Source organism: Cornus florida, unplaced genomic scaffold, assembly GCF_030987335.1.
Source record: "Cornus florida cultivar Cherokee Brave unplaced genomic scaffold, ASM3098733v1 CherokeeBrave_3.0.0_Hap2_Chr10, whole genome shotgun sequence".
Classification (NCBI taxonomy): domain Eukaryota; kingdom Viridiplantae; phylum Streptophyta; class Magnoliopsida; order Cornales; family Cornaceae; genus Cornus; species Cornus florida.
Window position 1 is genome coordinate 37,266,165 of NW_026775580.1, and position 17,534 is coordinate 37,283,698.

Below are 17,534 nucleotides of genomic sequence, written 5' to 3' on the forward strand. Positions count from 1 at the left end.
GAATGGATGATTTACTATACAAAAGAATTCCCAAAAGCCATAAGTCGACCGATTTGGTGTTTCAGTCGACCAAAACACCTCGAAAAGCTGCGAAAGGACCTGTTATATGCCAAATATGTGAAGGTTCAATCAATTTTTCAATTTCCCTCATGGATTGGTTCAAAAATGAGAGTTTAAAACTGATTTTCAAGGAGTTTTGAGTGTGTGAACATGTCGACAACTTTAATATGCATAATTGAATGTAAAACAATGGCTCATGGCCTCATATACATCATTTACAAGAATCTCAAATGCTAAATCTCCAAGGTTGGTTAAAATATGCTTTTAAGGCAAACTATTGCACCAAATGAATACAAGTGCTAAAGTAAACATATTTGGCCCTTGGCCTCATTACAAACATATCCATAGAGTATCAAAAGGTGCATTTAAGTGCACATTACAAGGTTTGAACAATGAATACATATTTTGTCGTAATAAGCAAAATGAAGTGTGATATGCTAACAAGTGCATATTTTAACATAGCAAAAGTACTCCAAGTAGTCTAGCAAGTCTAAGATTGTTGTGCAACCCACAATATTGCTTCTTTACCTGAAAAACACCCGGTAACTTCAGGGTGAGTAAAAAAGTTTACTCGTGGGGAATGAGCACGCATAAGTTTAACTTATTACAAGGTTTGCAATTATATATAATTCAATCCATACTATTAAAGTGACATTAAAACTTTTAACATAGCATAATGAGATGCAAATTCACAAAGTTAACAACTTGGAATTTAAATGTGAAATCAAACCAAAGTGGATACTTGGATATTGCCCGGATTAAAACCGTACTCTTGGGATCACTTCCCCTAGTGCGCACTATAGTGTAGGGAGCTCTCTATCTCCCGTACTAGAACCAAGTCCTAGCCAAGTCATGTTCTTGATAATATCCCAAGTTTCCAAAATCAACACGTTGAGCAACAAGTCATGACATGTGATAAAACACAATAGGTTCCATGAATCAAATGACTAAATCATTAGAACAATGAGATAGAAATTAATTAAACTAATTAAGTAATTTCTCTAGATTTTAAGAGTAATCCAAATGATTCCAATTAAATATATGACAAAGAGTAACTCATGGATATGCCATATATCAAGTAAAAAATGGAATTTAAGCATGGCACAATTAAGTAGAATTTAAATCAATTTAAATTAAATAAATTCTCTACATTTAAAAACTCATTTAAATCATGCCAAATTAATATACAACAAGGATCAAGTCATGGCCATACCATATATCAAGTCTAAAGTGAATTATATGCAAGCTACCATTAGTCATTTATTTCTTAAATTAACATAGGACATGCATACAACTTTTATATCACTATAAGAACAATTAAATCACTTAGAAAAATAAATTATAACACCCCTTACCTCACAAGAGGATTGTCCCTCTTGAATCCAAGGGAAGCAAAGGAATTTCATGTTTTCCTTCTAGGGTTATGAAGAGGAGAATGAGGCAAGGCTTTTGTATTCCAAACTTAAAGGTTTAAGGTGAGTGGAGGGGTATCAAATATGAAGTCAAAGCTCTAAGTCAAGCTTTACTCCAATGGTGGCTAAGTTAGGATTCTTGAGAGGAAAGAGATAAATGAATTAAAAGTGAAAACCCTAAGTTAAAATGGTGGGATTTTCCACTCACTAGGTGCCCTTACACTACCTCTCACACACACACTAATGCAAGACCAATTGTGAAGCCTACACTCGTCATGAATCTAAGTAAGCTTCTAAGATTAAATATTAAACCTACACTTGTCAGCCATCCATGCCAACAAGTGCTCCTATCCTAGGCCAACAAATGGGTAATTCTCCACCCTTCATATGTCATGAGATTAAGCCTCCAAGTGGTTCCACCACAAAACTAACAAGTGGCACCTTAGAAATGTGACACTTGTCACATTTTTCAGAAATTGCAAAAAGGTCCTTTTTGAAAATATCTTCCAAATTAAATTGTAAAATGGTCCCTAAGACGAAAAATAATTACTTTATTTAATTACACAAAAACCCCTCAAGTTTAGAGTAATTACCAAAAGTTATACATTTATGCCCTTTACAAGAAAAGTAAACATTTAACTTGCTTTTCTACAAAAGTGAAAATGTAGATATCATAGAATTTAAATATCACGGATATATGTAAAGCTGAAATCATCCGAGTGCAAAAAGTGAGGTTATGCAAGAAAAAATGAAAAATGACTAAAGGACGAAATAAGGAAAAAGACGAAAAATGAAATTTCTAAAAAATGAAAAGAAGGAAAATGACCGGGTCATTACAACCTACCCTCCTTAAAAGAGATTTCGTCCCCAAAATCGAATCGTACCTGAAAGAGAGAACAAATGGGGGTACCGGGAACGAACCTCCTACTCGAGCTCCCAGGTAGCCTCTTCAACGCCGTGGTGTCTCCACAAGACCTTAACCAATGGAATGGTCTTGGTCCGCAAGACCTATTCCCGTGAATCAAGAATCTAGACTGGACCTTCCTCGTAGGTCACATCCCCATCAACAACAGCATCTGTCCATCATAAAATATGTGATGGATCTAGCTCGTACTTCCTCAGCATAAAAACATGAAAAACATCGTGAACCCTATCCAGGTCTAGCGGTAAAGCCAAATGATAATCAACTTCACTGACACACTCCAATATCTCAAATGGTCAAATGAATTTAGGAGACAACTTACCAGTCTGGCGAAATATCAGAAGTCCCTTGCGCGGAGAAATCTTAAGAAAAACATGGTCCCCTACTTCAAAAGACAAGGATCGCCTCCTTTTATTAACGTACTCTTCTGCCTACTCTGCGTGGTAGCCAACCGCTACTGAATCAACTTGATTTTCTCTGTAGTCTTAATGACAATGTCAGGACCCAAGACAACGGTATCATCGACCTCGGTCCAACATACTGGAGATCTGCAAGGTCTTCCATACAACGCCTCAAAAGGTGCGATGCCAATAATGGTCTGGTAACTGTTGTTATAGGCAAACTCAACCAAAGGCAAGTAATCCTCCCAACTACCCTCGAAATCCAAGATACAAGCCCGTAACATATCCTCCAATATCTGAATGGTGCGCTCTGACTGACCATCAATCTGAGGATGGAATACCGTGCTAAAATGAAGCCCCGTGTCAAGATCCTCTTGAAAACTCTGCCAAAAGTGAGATGTGAACCGCGGATCCCTATCCGAAATAACGGATACAGGAACCTTGTAAAGCCTGACAATCTACCTCAGATACAGTCCACTCAGTCTTTCTGCACTATCTATCACTGCCATGGGCAAGAAGTGAGCTATCTTAGTCAACCTATCAACTATGACCCAAACAGCATCATTCCCTGCCTGAGACCTCGGAAGTTACAAAATCCATAGTGATATGCTCCCATTTCCACTCAGCTATTGGTAATGGTTGTAACAATCCCGCCAGTCACTGATGTTCTGTTTTCACTTGCTGACAAGTAAGGCATCGAGCAATAAACTGTGAGACATCCTATTTCATGCCCTACCACCAAAACTGTCATCGCAGATTATGATACATCTTCATACCACCAAGATAAACTGCGAGTCGAAAATGGTAAAAATCTTAAAGAACATCTTCACGACAAGACAAGGGAACAAACATCATGCCCTTATACCTGAGACCACTATCTGAATGTAAGGTCCAACCCTCTACATCCTCACCACCTGAAATCTGAACATAGATGGCCTTCATCTCCCCATCCTCCAACTGTGCCTCAATAACCCTATTAACAAGAGCTGGTTGAGCCACAAGGCTAAATAAAATAGCCGGTTAAACATCCTCATAAGATTGTAAACCAAGATCTACAAGCTCTTCTAGCATCTTCCATCTGCGAATGGAAATGCTAGTAAGAGTCCCCCGTGACTTCCTACTCAATGCATCGGCCACCACATTGGCCTTACCCGGATGGTACTGTAACTCAAAGTCATAGCCCTCCATGAACTCAACCCATCTGCGCTGTCTCAAGTTCAAATCATTCTAAGAGAAGAGATACTTGAGACTCTTGTGATCGGAGAAAACCTCAAACTTCTCCCCGTATAAATAATGTCTCCACCCCTTCAGGGCAAAGATAACTGCTGCCAAGTCCAAATCATGTATCGGATAGTTCAACTCATGAGTCTTCAACTGCTGAGACCAATAAGCAACCACCCGCTCTGTCTGCATCAAGACACAATCCAAGCCTTCCCATGAAGCATCACAGAAGATCACATAACCCAAACCACGTTCAGGAATGATCAACACTAGAGCTGATGTCAACTTGACCTTCAACTCCTAAAAAGCAAACTCACATGCCTCGCTCCATACGAACTTGACCCCCTTGTGGGTAAGTCCAGTCATAGGAGCCGCCAAATGAGAGAAATCCCAAACAAATCTCCGGTAGTAGCCAGCTAGGCTAAGAAAACTCTAAATCTCAAACACTGTCTTCGGACGTTCCCAATCCATCTCTGATTCAATCTTCGACGGATCCACTGCAACACCGCCCCCTGACACAACATGTCCAAGGAACTTCACTTCCGATAGCCAAAATTTGCATTTCTCGAACTTGGCATACAACTAATTATCCCTAAGGATCTGCAATACTATCCTCAAATGATACTCATGTTCCTCTACCGAAGTTGAGTATACGAGAATGTCATCAACAAAACCCATAACAAACTGATCAAGATGGTCACTGAATACACGGTTCATCAAGTCCACAAAAGCTGCTGGAGCATTGGTCAAACCAAATGGCATCACCAAAAACTCATAATGGCCATACTGTGTGCAGAAAGCGGTCTTGGATACATCTTCATCCTTAACCCTCAACTGATAGTAACCTGATCTCAAATCAATCTTCAAAAAACATGTCGCTCCCTTCAATTGATCAAACAAGTCATCAATCCTAGGTAAAGGATACCTGTTTTTGATCGTTATATGATTCAGCTTGTGAGAATCGATGCAAAGTCTCAAAGACCCATCCTTCTTCTTCGCAAAAAGAACTGGTGCTCCCTAGGGTGAAGCACTAGGACGAAAAAGGCCCTTAGCTTACAAATGATCCAATTGAGCTTTAAGCTCATCAAGCTCTTCCTGTGCCATACGGTATGGTGCCATAGAGATGGGTGTTGTACTGGGAATGACATCAATGGCAAAAATAACTTCCCTTAAAGGAGGTAACTATGTCAGCTCCTCTGGAAAGACAATCAACAAAATCCTTGACAACTGCCAGAAGAACATGGCCCAAATAACTATCCTCATCGACTAGTAAACTAGCCAAGTAGGATCTATGGTGACTCCAGTCACCAATACTGAAAATCATTGTCGAGTGGGAATCGCTCCGATCTCCCACGAAGTGAAAACAATCTACTGTGGGAGTACAAAGACTCACCTTCCCGCGAAAGTAATTGATCGTAGCACGAAAAAAGGATAACCAATCCATCCCGAGAATGATGTCAAAGCCCGTCATGTCAAAAAATAACAAAATCGATCTCTAAAGTACGCCCAGCTATCTCGATAGCATAACCCCACAAACATGGTCCAAAAACACTAGACCCCAACTGGTGTGTCAACACAAAGGAAACCATCCCGCTGCGTAACTTCCAGACCTAAAGAATGTGCAAATGAAGTAAATATGAATGAATGTGATGCACTTGTGTCAACAAAAACTTTAGCCCAAGAACTGAAAACTGGAAAGATACCTCAAACTGTAGAAGTCCCAGCAGAGGTATCGGCCTGTGGCAATGCGTAAGCTCGTCCCTGAGCCCCCAACTGCTGAGAACAGCCCTGGTGGCCCAACTAATGTCCGGAAGTAGTAGGCGTAGAACCCCTACCCAGATAAGAACCAACTAGCGGCGCCACTGGCTGTGGTACCTGAGGCACCCTGAAACCTGACTGAGCAACTGCAGACTGTGCTGGTGTGGCCTGTGAACCTGTGCCACTCTATGCCCTGCTCCGTGGATAAGGGCAATCCTTCCTCATGTAACCGAGCTGCTTGCAATAGTTGTAAGTCCCCTGAAACCCTTTTGTCGAAGCTATAGGCTTACTAGCCTGTGATTGACTGGTCTGTGGCTGAAGCTGCGGGCAACGAGGCTTGATATGCCCCTACTGCTGATAATAGTGACAAATCACTCCTCGGGCTGACCCTGAAGATATAGGAACTGCAGATGCAGACCGAGCCTATTGTGACTGTCCCTAAGTGCGTGAACTGTCCCCGGCTTTAGCCTTCTTCCACTGATTCCCAGAAGATGATAGAGTGTCGCTGCGAGGTTGTTTATGTGAACCCCTAATTTGTAACTAATCTCGTTCCTCTGCCTCAGCTAGCATTGCCCTCTAGACCACCTCTCTATAAGTCTTCAAGTTAAGAATTGAGACCCGTGGCCTAATGTGAAGATGTAGTCCATCCTGAAATTTTATTGCCCTGCCCTCATCTATCGCCACCATGTCCTCGGCATAACGAGAGAGAGAAGTAAAACCTATCTCATACTCAATGACACTCATTGTGCCCTGATAAAGACCTGTGAACTGTATCCTCATCTCTCGCCTCATAGCCCTAGGAAAAAAGCGGTTAAAGAACAAATCTTTGAACTCATTCCAAGTCATCACCTCTACATCGTGGATATTGGTCATAGACTTCCACCAAATATCGGCATCTCCCATGAACATAGAGGCTATCAAGGAGATCCTCAATCAGTCTATAGGTACTGCCATGCTATCGAGCTTGCTTACCATGAGATAAAACCACGCCTCTAAAGCAAGCGTATCCATACTCCCTGTAAATTGGTCGATCTTAACCCTCTGTAACTTTATAAAGTAGTCTAATACCTCATTAGCAACTGGTGCCAGTGCTGGTACCGGTATCGGGATCTGCATCCCTGCAATATGCTGACGAAACATCTGCTGAATGGACTCTGACCTCCCCAAAGCCACTCCATGTGCAATCTACTCCTCATAAGTCGGCATTCGTGGTGGATTAGGATCCACACCACGAGGTCGAACCTTGGGCCTCCCTGGACCCCGTGTGAGCCTGGTGTCCGAAACTTGCTCATCCACTCCATCATGACAAGAAGACTCTCTGCGAGCCAAAACCATGATGCTAAACGCACGGAAAGAAAGAGGTCAACAATAACACAAGTTATTATGACCGAATGTAACTCACGCTACGAATGCACGAAACAAGAAGCATGTCAATGTATATGATGTACAGTCATGCTAAAGCAGGTAAGCATATACAACATACTAAATGAATACTAAAAACTTCTAGGTACTTAAACACGTAAGCACATAGACATGTTATCAAACTAAGCACGTAAACATGTTATAATACTAAAACATGTTATCAAGGTATATGGATAAATCAATATACACCAACAAAAGTATGATATGCACCCAAAACCCATCATCCTAGGTTTTTGAACCCAGGAGCTTTGATACCACTTGTCGTGACCCGAGTTTTATTCAACCCGGTGTGTCAGTGATGTCCCGAAAGTCAACCCAGAAACGGATCCTAAATGCAGAAGCGAATGATAAACTAAAGTCTTTAGAGATATAAGTCATCCCTAAGGCACTAATGTGACCTTCCATGAAGTCATGGAAGTTATAGTGAGTAAAAGAGGAAATGAGAGTCAAAATGGGCTAAATCCGTCAGTTAAGGGTAAATTGGTCAATTCACAATTTAAATGGAGAAAATTAACAATAAACAAGTCAAAAAAGGTGAATACAACCTAATATAATCATTTCACAACATTCCAAGAGGTTCTAAAAACTTTGGCTAAGAATTCCCAAAAAAAGGCCCTTTTTCCCGATTTAAGCAAAAACTAACCCTATCTCACAAAAACATAGATATCTCCTACTGTGATTGTAATCTAAGAATGGTATTGATACCATTAGAAAGCTTACTCAAAATCCTTGAGTTTAGGCTCAAGAATCACCCCATTTGGGTTAGAAATGAAGGAGATATGACCCTTTGAAGTTAGAACTTCAGTACTGAAACCTAATCTGGAAGGCAAGTGTACGAGGGGAGTTTCAGTCGACCGAACTGTACACAAACTTACTAAAACATGTATTTTTGAGAGGAGGGAGTTTCGGTAGACCAAAATTGAGTTTCGGTCGACCGAAATGACTCTGAATAGTGAAAAAAGCTACTGGAATGGATAATTTACTGTACAAAAGAATTCCCAAAAGCCATCGATCGACCGATTTGGTGTTTCGGTCGACCAAAACACCTCAAAAAGCTGCTAAAGGACCTGCTATATGCCAAATATGTGAAGGTTCAATCCATTTTTCAATTTCCCTCATGGATTGGTTCAAAAATGAGAGTTTAAAACTGATTTTCAAGGAATTTTGAGTGTGTAAGCATGTCAACAACTTTAATATGCATAATTGAATATAAAACATGTGTATATTTTAACATAGCAAAAGTACTCCAAGGTTGGTAAAAATATGCTTTTAAAGCAAACTATTGCACCAAATGAATACAAGTGCCAAAGTAAACATGTTTGGCCCTTGGCCTCATTACAAACATATCCGTAGAGTATCAAAAGGTGCACTTAAGTGCACATTAAATGGTTTGAACAATGAATACATATTTTGTCATAATAAGCAAAATGAATTGTGATATGCTAACAAGTGTATATTTTAACATAGCAAAAGTACTCCAAGTAGTCTAGCAAGTCTAAGATTGTTGTGCATCCCACAATATTACTTCTAACCTGAAAAACACCCAGTAGCTTCGGGGTGAGTAAACAAGTTTACTTGTAGTGAATGAGCATGCATAAGCTTAACTTATTACAAGGTTTGCAATTATATATAATTCAATCTATGCTATTAAAGTGACATTAAAACTTTTAACATAACATAATGAGACGTAAATTCACAAAGTTAACAACTTGGAATTTAAATGTGAAATCAAACCAAAGTGGATACTTGGATATTGCCCGGATTAAAACCGTACTCTTGGGATCACTTTAGGGCTATTAACCCATGGGTACCTTCCCCTAGTGCGCACTACAGTGTAGGGAACTCTCTATCTTCCGTACTAGAACCAAGTCCTAGCCAAGTCATGTTCTTGATAATATCCCAAGTTTCCAAAATCAACACGTTAAGCAACAAGTCATGACATATGATAAAACACAATAGGTTCCATGAATTAAATGACTAAATCATTAGAACAATGAGATAGAAATTAATTAAACTAATTAAGTAATTTCTCTAGATTTCAAGAGTTGTCCAAATGATTCCAATTAAATATATGACAAAGAGTAACTCATAGATATGCCATATATCAAATCAAAAATGGAATTTAAGCATGGCATAATTAAGTAGAATTTAAATCAATTTAAATTAAATAAATTCTCTACATTTAAAAGCTCATTTAAATCATGCCAAATTAATATACAACAAAGATCAAGTCATGGTCATGCCATATATCAAGTCTAAAGTGAATTATATGCAAGCTACCATTAGTCATTTATTTCTTAAATTAACGTTGGACATGTAAACAACTTGTATATCACTATAAGAACAATTAAATCACTTGAAAAAATAAATTATAACACCCCCTACCTCACAAGAGGATTGTCCCTCTTGAATCCAAAGGAAGTAAAGGAATTTCAAGTTTTCCTTCTAGGGTTATGAAGAGGAGAGTGAGGCAAGGCTTTTGTATTCCAAGCTTAATGGTCTAAGGTGGTTGGAGGGGTATCAAAAATGAAGTCAAAGCTCTAAGTTAAGCTTTGCTCCAATGGTGGCTATGTTAGGGTTCTTGAGAGGAAAGAGATAAATGAATTAAAAGTGAAAACCCTAAGTTAAAATGGTGAGATTCTCTACTCACTAGGTGCTCTTGCACTACCTCTCACACACACACTAATGCAAGACCAATTGTGAAGCCTACACTTGTTATGAATATAAGTAACCTTCCAAGATTAAATGTCAAACCTACACTTGTCAACCATCCATGCCAACAAGTGCTCCTATCCTAGGACAACAAATGGGTAAATCTCCACCCTCCTTGTGTCATGAGATTAAGCCTCCAAGTGGTTCCACCACAAAACTAACAAGTGGCACCTTAAGAATGCGACACTTGTCACATTTTTCAGAAATTGCAAAAAGGTCATTTTTGAAAAAATCTTCCAAATTAAATTGCAAAATGGTCCCTAAGACGAAAAATAATTACTTTATTTAATTATACAAAAACCCCTCAAGTTTAGAGTAATTACCAAAAGTTATACATTCATGCCATTTACAAGAAAAGTAAACATTTAACTTGCTTTTCTACAAAAGTGAAAATGTAAATATTATAGAATTTTAATATCATGGATGTATGCAAAGCCAGAATCAGATTCGAGTGCAAAAAGTGAGGTTATGTAAGGAAAAATGAAAAATGACTAAAGGACGAAATAGGAAAAAAGACGAAAAAAGAAATTTCTGAAAAATGAAAAGAAGAAAAATGACCGGGTCCTTACAAAAATTCACTCTTAGGAACACATCTACGAATGATTTGATCAGCATAGTATTTAAAGAGTTAAGGATCTTCCCAATAGTACATCTTTATCTGAGAGAAGAATCGATCATTTTCCTGCTTTGACCAAAACAGAGGAATTCTGCCTATTGCGAGGTAATTCACAATATCAGCAAGCCAAGGCAAATTCTAATGAGAAATCCCAAATAGTTATTCATCCAGAAAGGAATCACCAACTGGAAATGAAGTTGAGGTATTCGTAATCAAAATTCTAGAAAGATGGTCAGCTACCACATTCTCTGACCCTTTCTTATCCCGGATTTCGTAATCAAACTCTTGAAGCAAGAAGATCCATCGAATCAAACGGGGTTTGATTTCCTTTTTGGAAAGAAGATGTTTCAAAGTGGAATGATCAGAATAGACTATGACTTTAGAACCCAACAGATATGATCTGAATTTGTCTAAAGCAAAGACAATTGCAAATAACTCTTTTTTAGTAGTGGTATGATTCAATTGTGCCTCTGAAAGAGTTTTACTCGCATAATAGATAACATGAGGAAGCTTATCTACTCGTTGTCCTAAGACAACACCCATAGCATAATCAGATGCGTCACATATGATCTCAAATGGAAGAGCCCAATTTGGAGGATTCATGATAGGAGCTAAAGAAAGAAGAGGGCGAAGCTTGTGGAAAACTTCTATGCATGACTCATCAAAGATAAAAGGAACATCCTTTGTAAGTAGATTACACAAAGGACGAGAAATTTTGTTGAAATCTTTAATGAAGCGTCAATAAAACCCGGTGTGCCTAAGAAATGATCGTACTCCCCTTACGGAGGTAGGAGGGGGTAATTTAGAGATCAAATCTACTTTAGCTCTATCAACTTCAATACCTCTCTCCGAAATGATATGTCCTAAAATGATCCCTTCTTGAACCATAAAATAGCTCTTCTCCCAACTAAGAATAAGATTGGTTTCCCTACAATACTGAAGCACTAGGGACAGATTTTGGAAACAAATCTCAAATATAGATCCAAAAACAGAGAAGTCATCTATAAAGACTTCGAGAAACTTTTCAACCATGTCCGAAAAGATAGACATCATATACCTCTGGAATGTTAGTGGCACATTACACAATCCGAAAGGCATCCGTCTATATGCAAATGTACCGAATAGACAAGTGAAAGTAGTTTTTTCTTAATCCTTAGGATCAATGGCCACCTGATTATAGCCGAAATATCCATCTAAAAAGCAATAATAGCTCTGGCCAACCAATCGCTCTAGAATCTGATCAATGAATGGAAGTGGAAAATGATCTTTTCTAATAGTTGAGTTGAGTTTTCGGTAATCAATACACACATGCCATCCAATGGTGGTGCATTAGGGAAATAATTCCCCCTCGGAATTCTCAAGTACTGTAATACCTATCTTTTTAGGTACTACTTGAGTAGGACTCGCCCACTTGCTATCCGAGATAGGGTAGATTATTCCCGTATCTAGCAACTTCACAACTTCCTTCAACACCACCTCCTTCATATTAGGATTCAATCTTCGTTGGAGCTCCTGAGATGTTTGGGAATCCTCCTCTAAATGAATCTGATGCATGCAAATTATGGGACTAATTCCTTTTAAATTAGCCACACTCCATCCAATAGTCTCTTTATTTTGCTCAAGAACTTTTAAGAGACTACTTTCTTGGAAACTTGTAAGATTGGAAGTAATGATCACCGGGAAGATGTCATTTAAACCCAAGAAAGCATACTTGAGCTTGTCTGGAAGTGGCTTAAGCTCAAGCTTAAGTGGAGATTCTAAGGAAGGAATAGGCGGAATACTAGAAAGTGGTGGAAGAGGCTCTAATCTAGATTTCCATTGAGGAAAATCTGTGATAGGAGTGGAGTTGAGCAAAGAATTCACATCAGCTATCGAAGATTCAATATCAAAATCTTCATAATTGAAGTGATTCAGACAATCCTCTAAAGGATCCTTGGATAAAATAGTTGGGAGTGACTCCTCAACCAACCCATCAATAACATCAAGGAAGAAGCATTCACTATCATCGTAAGGATGATGAATAGCATTGAAGATGTTTAACTTGACTTTCATATTACCAAAAGATAAATCCATGGCTCCAGTCCTATAATTAATGCAAGCATTCACTGTGGCTAGAAAAGGACGCCCAAGAATAACTGGAATATACTTTTTGGAATCGTAGACCAGTTCTGTATCAAGCACTAAGAAATCGACCGGAAAGAAGAACTTATCTACTTTTATGAGTACATCTTCAACAATACTTCATGGTTGTCTGACAGAACCGTCAGCAAGCTGTAGAACAACCAATGTAGGTTTTAACTCTCCCAGACCTAACTTCTCATACACCGAGTAAGGTGTAAGATTAACAATTGCTCCAAGATCAAGAAGTGCTCGCTCTATCACATTGTTTCCAATGATGCAAGAAATTATAGGAGCACCAGGATCTTTAACCTTAAAAGGAATGTTATACTTAAGAATAGCACTGATTTACTCGATGAGATAAATTTTCTTAGGAACTTGGCTTTTGGATTTCCTTTTTAGAGTGCACAAGTCCTTTAAAAATTTAGAGTAGGCAAGAATTTGCTTTATAACATCGAGCAAAGGAAGATTGATTTTGACCTATTTAAAGCCCTCCATAACACATTCAGGATAAGATGCTCTTGGCTCATAAGCTGTCTCAGGATTAGGAGCAGATGAAGAAGTGACTCCACCTTTAACTCCAGTAGTGGATTATGGAATAGAACTTGAGGAAACATCTATGGGATGTAGATTATGAATGATAAGAACAATGGGAATCCTAAGCCTCTCTTTTTCTTCCTGTCCTTTTTCAACTTGATTGTCAACCACTTTACCACTTCTCAATGTAGTGATAGCCTGAACTTGCTCATGATGAATACTTGAGGAATTGGTTTCATCAATCATGTAAGTTTACCCTTTCGGGTTGGCTATCGGCTGACTAGGCAATTTTCTATCCTCTCTTCGAGATAAAGTACTTGTTATTTGCCCAACTTATGCCTCTAGCTTTGCTATGGCTTGTGAATGAGAATTAAGAAGTTGGGTATTGGCTTTAAGATCAATAAGAGCATTGAGTACTTGATACTCAAAAGCAGAATTTCTAGGAGGAGGTGGAAGATTAGGAGCTTGAGTGGGTTGATTCCTAAACTGAGGTGGATGATAAATACCAGATTGGTTGAAAGAATTATTTTAGGACATAGGATTGGATTGATTTTGATACTGTCCTTGAGATTAAGGAACAGTGGTTCCTTGACTTTGGTTACACCATTATAGATTAGGATGATCTCTCCCGCCAGGATTATTTGTAGAAGAATATGGATTGTATGCTGGTTTAGAGAATGAAGCGTTCACTTGCTCCTGTGGGATCTCAGATGATTATCCCATCATAAGGCAAGTGTCAGCAAAGTGGGAAGGATTAGCACAGATTGAACAAACTTCCTTTGGTAAGGCAGTTTGTGGACTAGTAATAGGAGCAAAGCCAAATGATAGAATTTGATCGAACCTAAGGTTCAAGGCTTCTATTTGAGCAGCTAACTCACTAGATTTGTCAACCTCAAAGAATTTTTCAACTTTATGCATTCTAAGTGAAGACCTAGACCAAGAGGAAGACGCATCTAGTGTTGAATTTTCACTCAGGGCCTCAAACAGTTCCCAAGCGTCAGCCGGACTCTTACGCAAAAAAGCTCCATTACTAGATGCATCAACCATGTTTCTATAAGAATCAAAAAGACTATCATAGAAAATCTGTATTAAGTGCCATTGAGCAATATCATGGTGTGGACACTTTTTTAGCACATCATTATATCTTTCCCATGCATCATGGAACTATTCTCCCGGGATTTGGGAAAATACCATGATTTCTCTTCTCATTTGACAAGTTTTACCTACTGTGTAATACTTTTTCAAGAACTTTTGTTGCAACATCTCCCAAATAGATATGAAATTTGGAGGAAAGGAATGCAACCAAGTTCTTGCTTTGTCCTTAAGAGAAAATTAGAAAAGTCGCATCCTGAATGAATCATTGGTAAGAGTGGTCAACTTGGTAGTTGAACACAATTCCAAAAATACATCCAAGTGCATATAAGGATCCTCTGTTACATACCCATGGAAGGTATGAAGCATTTGAATCATAGGAGGCTTGATCTCAAAATGGGTTGCATCATTTTCCGGAAATACAAAGCACGAAGGAGAAGTGTATGTGGTAGGAATGAAATAGTCCCTTAATTGTGGTTGTGGAAGAACAGGTGGAACTCATCCTCCATTACCATTGCCATTATTATTACCATTACCTAGTGTATCACGATTATCAGCCATATTATCAGAGGAACTCCCTATATTATTCAAATGCTTTTTAAGTTTTCTTAACTGACTAAGAGTTCTTTCTATTTCAGGATCATACACTAAAGGTTTTGACCTACTTTGGCGAGTTAACATGCATTCATTCCACTAATCCTAAGCAGTGACAAAAATAAAATTTTCTAAGTAAAAGAAAACAGTAAAAACTCACAGAAGGTTTAATAAACCGAAGCTTTTATCCCTTAAGCGTCTTTGTCCTTACTGTTAATTTCCTTATACTTGAAAAGAAAAAGAAGTAAGGTGAGATATCAGAAAGTCCGAAAACTGGTAAACCAAAAATAACTAATTAAAAACTAAACTAAATAACAAATCTCCCCGGCAACGGCGCCAAAAATTGATATGTCTAATTTTACAACTCGCAATAGAACGATTCCGTGTCGAATAGTGCTATAAAGAGAGGTGTCTAACCCATAGGGAGATGAGATTTATATTCAGTCTTTAATTTAGTTTTGCTGGTTTACAAGTGACTGGTTAAAAATTTTGCTTGGTTGTCACGATTAAAAACAAACTAAAATTAAAACAAAATATTAAACTAAGTAATTAGAGAGAGAAATCTTAGGGCTTTGACTTCACCACAATCATCATACAATGGTTAATTGTATCAACTCTAGGGATTTAACCAATTATGTTTTTAAATAAATTGAACTCAATAATTCATTTAATTCTGGTTTTAAAGAAAGATGTTTTACAAAATTCAATTAACTATAACCTATCTGCGGTTAACATGAACTATCCACCTACCTACTTTAACTACTTTGCAAGCAATCCACCTTTCCTAAACATAGATTATGAAAACATTCTTTTATAAAAGACATTAGAACACCATTATTCTCATGACCTCTATTCTCATGTCCAGCAAGGCTCCGCCAGATACCGTCCAATAAGATCAGTTGAGAATATAAAACAAACCATTATATCTAAGACAAGGTGATAACAACTTGTAATCTATTTAAAGAATGAAAACCATTTGAGTTGTCTCAATTGCTCATAGTCATATAATTAAGAAAACATAATATATTAAAATAATCCCAGAGTTAATGACAATCAAACCATAATACTAGATTGGGTTACATCAGTGCCCTAAGAGAGGAATTAGCTACTCATGATGATGTCGGATATCATCTGTGTTGGAGTTGTCTACATCGTCACGGACAACACTTCTCTTCTCAGGATCTTCACCTTCTAAGGTTGTGGAAACCCTAAAAATCACCACAGTATCAGCCTTCTGAATCACACTGGAAAAAGAACTTAGAATTTCGGACCTCTTCTATCAAGGCTTAAGCTTTCTTTTATAGAAGAAAATAAGGATCCAGTGGGCATTTAGGTCTTCTGGCTCATCTAGAATGAGATACGGCTTGAAAAAAGAACATTCTCGTAACTTAAATCTGACATATCATAGAAGGCTCGAGCTTTAGGAATAAAGGCTCGAGCTTTAAGGTTCAGGCTCAAGCTTAAGGAACAAGGCTCTAGCTTCTTTGGATTAATGCTTGAGCTTCAAGAATTGGTGCTCGATCTTCACTTTGACACTTAGCTAAATTTCTCCAATTACTTTCCGAAACGTCTTTTTCTTCAACACTTAGAATATTCTTGGGATTTAAATCTTTTAACATTGCTCGATCCAAGCTTCATGGGCTCAAGCACTAGGTACCAGGCTCGAGCATTTAGTTCTCAATGCTCGAGCTTTAATGGATGGTGCTTAATCCTTGGGGTTAGGCACGAGGTCTGGGAGCTTGGAAATCAACTCTTCGAATTCTGACGCCTTGTGCTCGAGCTTAAGGGTCAAGGTTCAAGCACCCTATAGTCAGGCTCAAGCACCCTTTGGTCAGGCTCGAGCCTGAAGGTACAAGGGTCGAGCTTTAATGCCTTGTTGATTTTTCTTCTCTAACTTATAAGGCTCGAGCTTTGGATATTAAACTCCTCCAAACTTCACCATTAAAGTTCTCGGCTTGCTCTGGATGACTAGCAACGACTCTATAAGCTTCGATATCATCATAAAGTCCTAGTTTTAACCATTTCTCTGGGAAAGTACCTACAAACACACATTAAGTATAAATCAGTCTAAATATGGATAGAAGTATTACTTAAGGCCTTAACATAAGTATATTTAGGGGCTCGAATATACAATATTCAGCACTCATCATGGCCCAATGAGAGTATGACACTTGTCACACTTCCAAATATTGCAAAATGATCCTTCCCCAAAATATCTTGTAAAAAAAATTGCAAAATAGTCCCTAAGACAAAAAGCATAAATGTTTCTGAAGAAACTATGCATCAATACCCCTATGAGAAAAAGTAAACAAATAGCATACTTTTCTACAAAAGTAAGACTATGCATTTCATGGAAATAAAATAAAGAAGATGCACATGAAGTTGAAAGTCAAATTCAAACTCAAAACCGAACTCAAAATCCTAAGGTCACAAGAGAAGAATAAATCAAATAATTAAATAAATAATTAAATAATAATAAAAAATTAATGACAGAAAATCAGAAAAGGAAGAAAAGACAGGGTCATTACAATTACAGTGGGTGTTTCTGGTGATAAATAGACACATATAAATTATTGTGTTCAATAATGAAGAGACACATATAAATGGTTGTGTCCAATGATAAAAAGACACACACAATCCGAAAAGACACTTATATTTTTATAAATACC

General features: G+C 38.1%; 1 non-coding gene across 1 annotated transcript; it reads left to right on the forward strand.

The window, feature by feature from the left end:
• Positions 1-14,284: 14,284 nt before the first annotated feature.
• Positions 14,285-14,390, forward strand: LOC132280346 (small nucleolar RNA R71). The gene has a single exon (XR_009471555.1). It is a non-coding gene; the product is annotated as a small nucleolar RNA R71 (small nucleolar RNA).
• Positions 14,391-17,534: the final 3,144 nt, after the last annotated feature.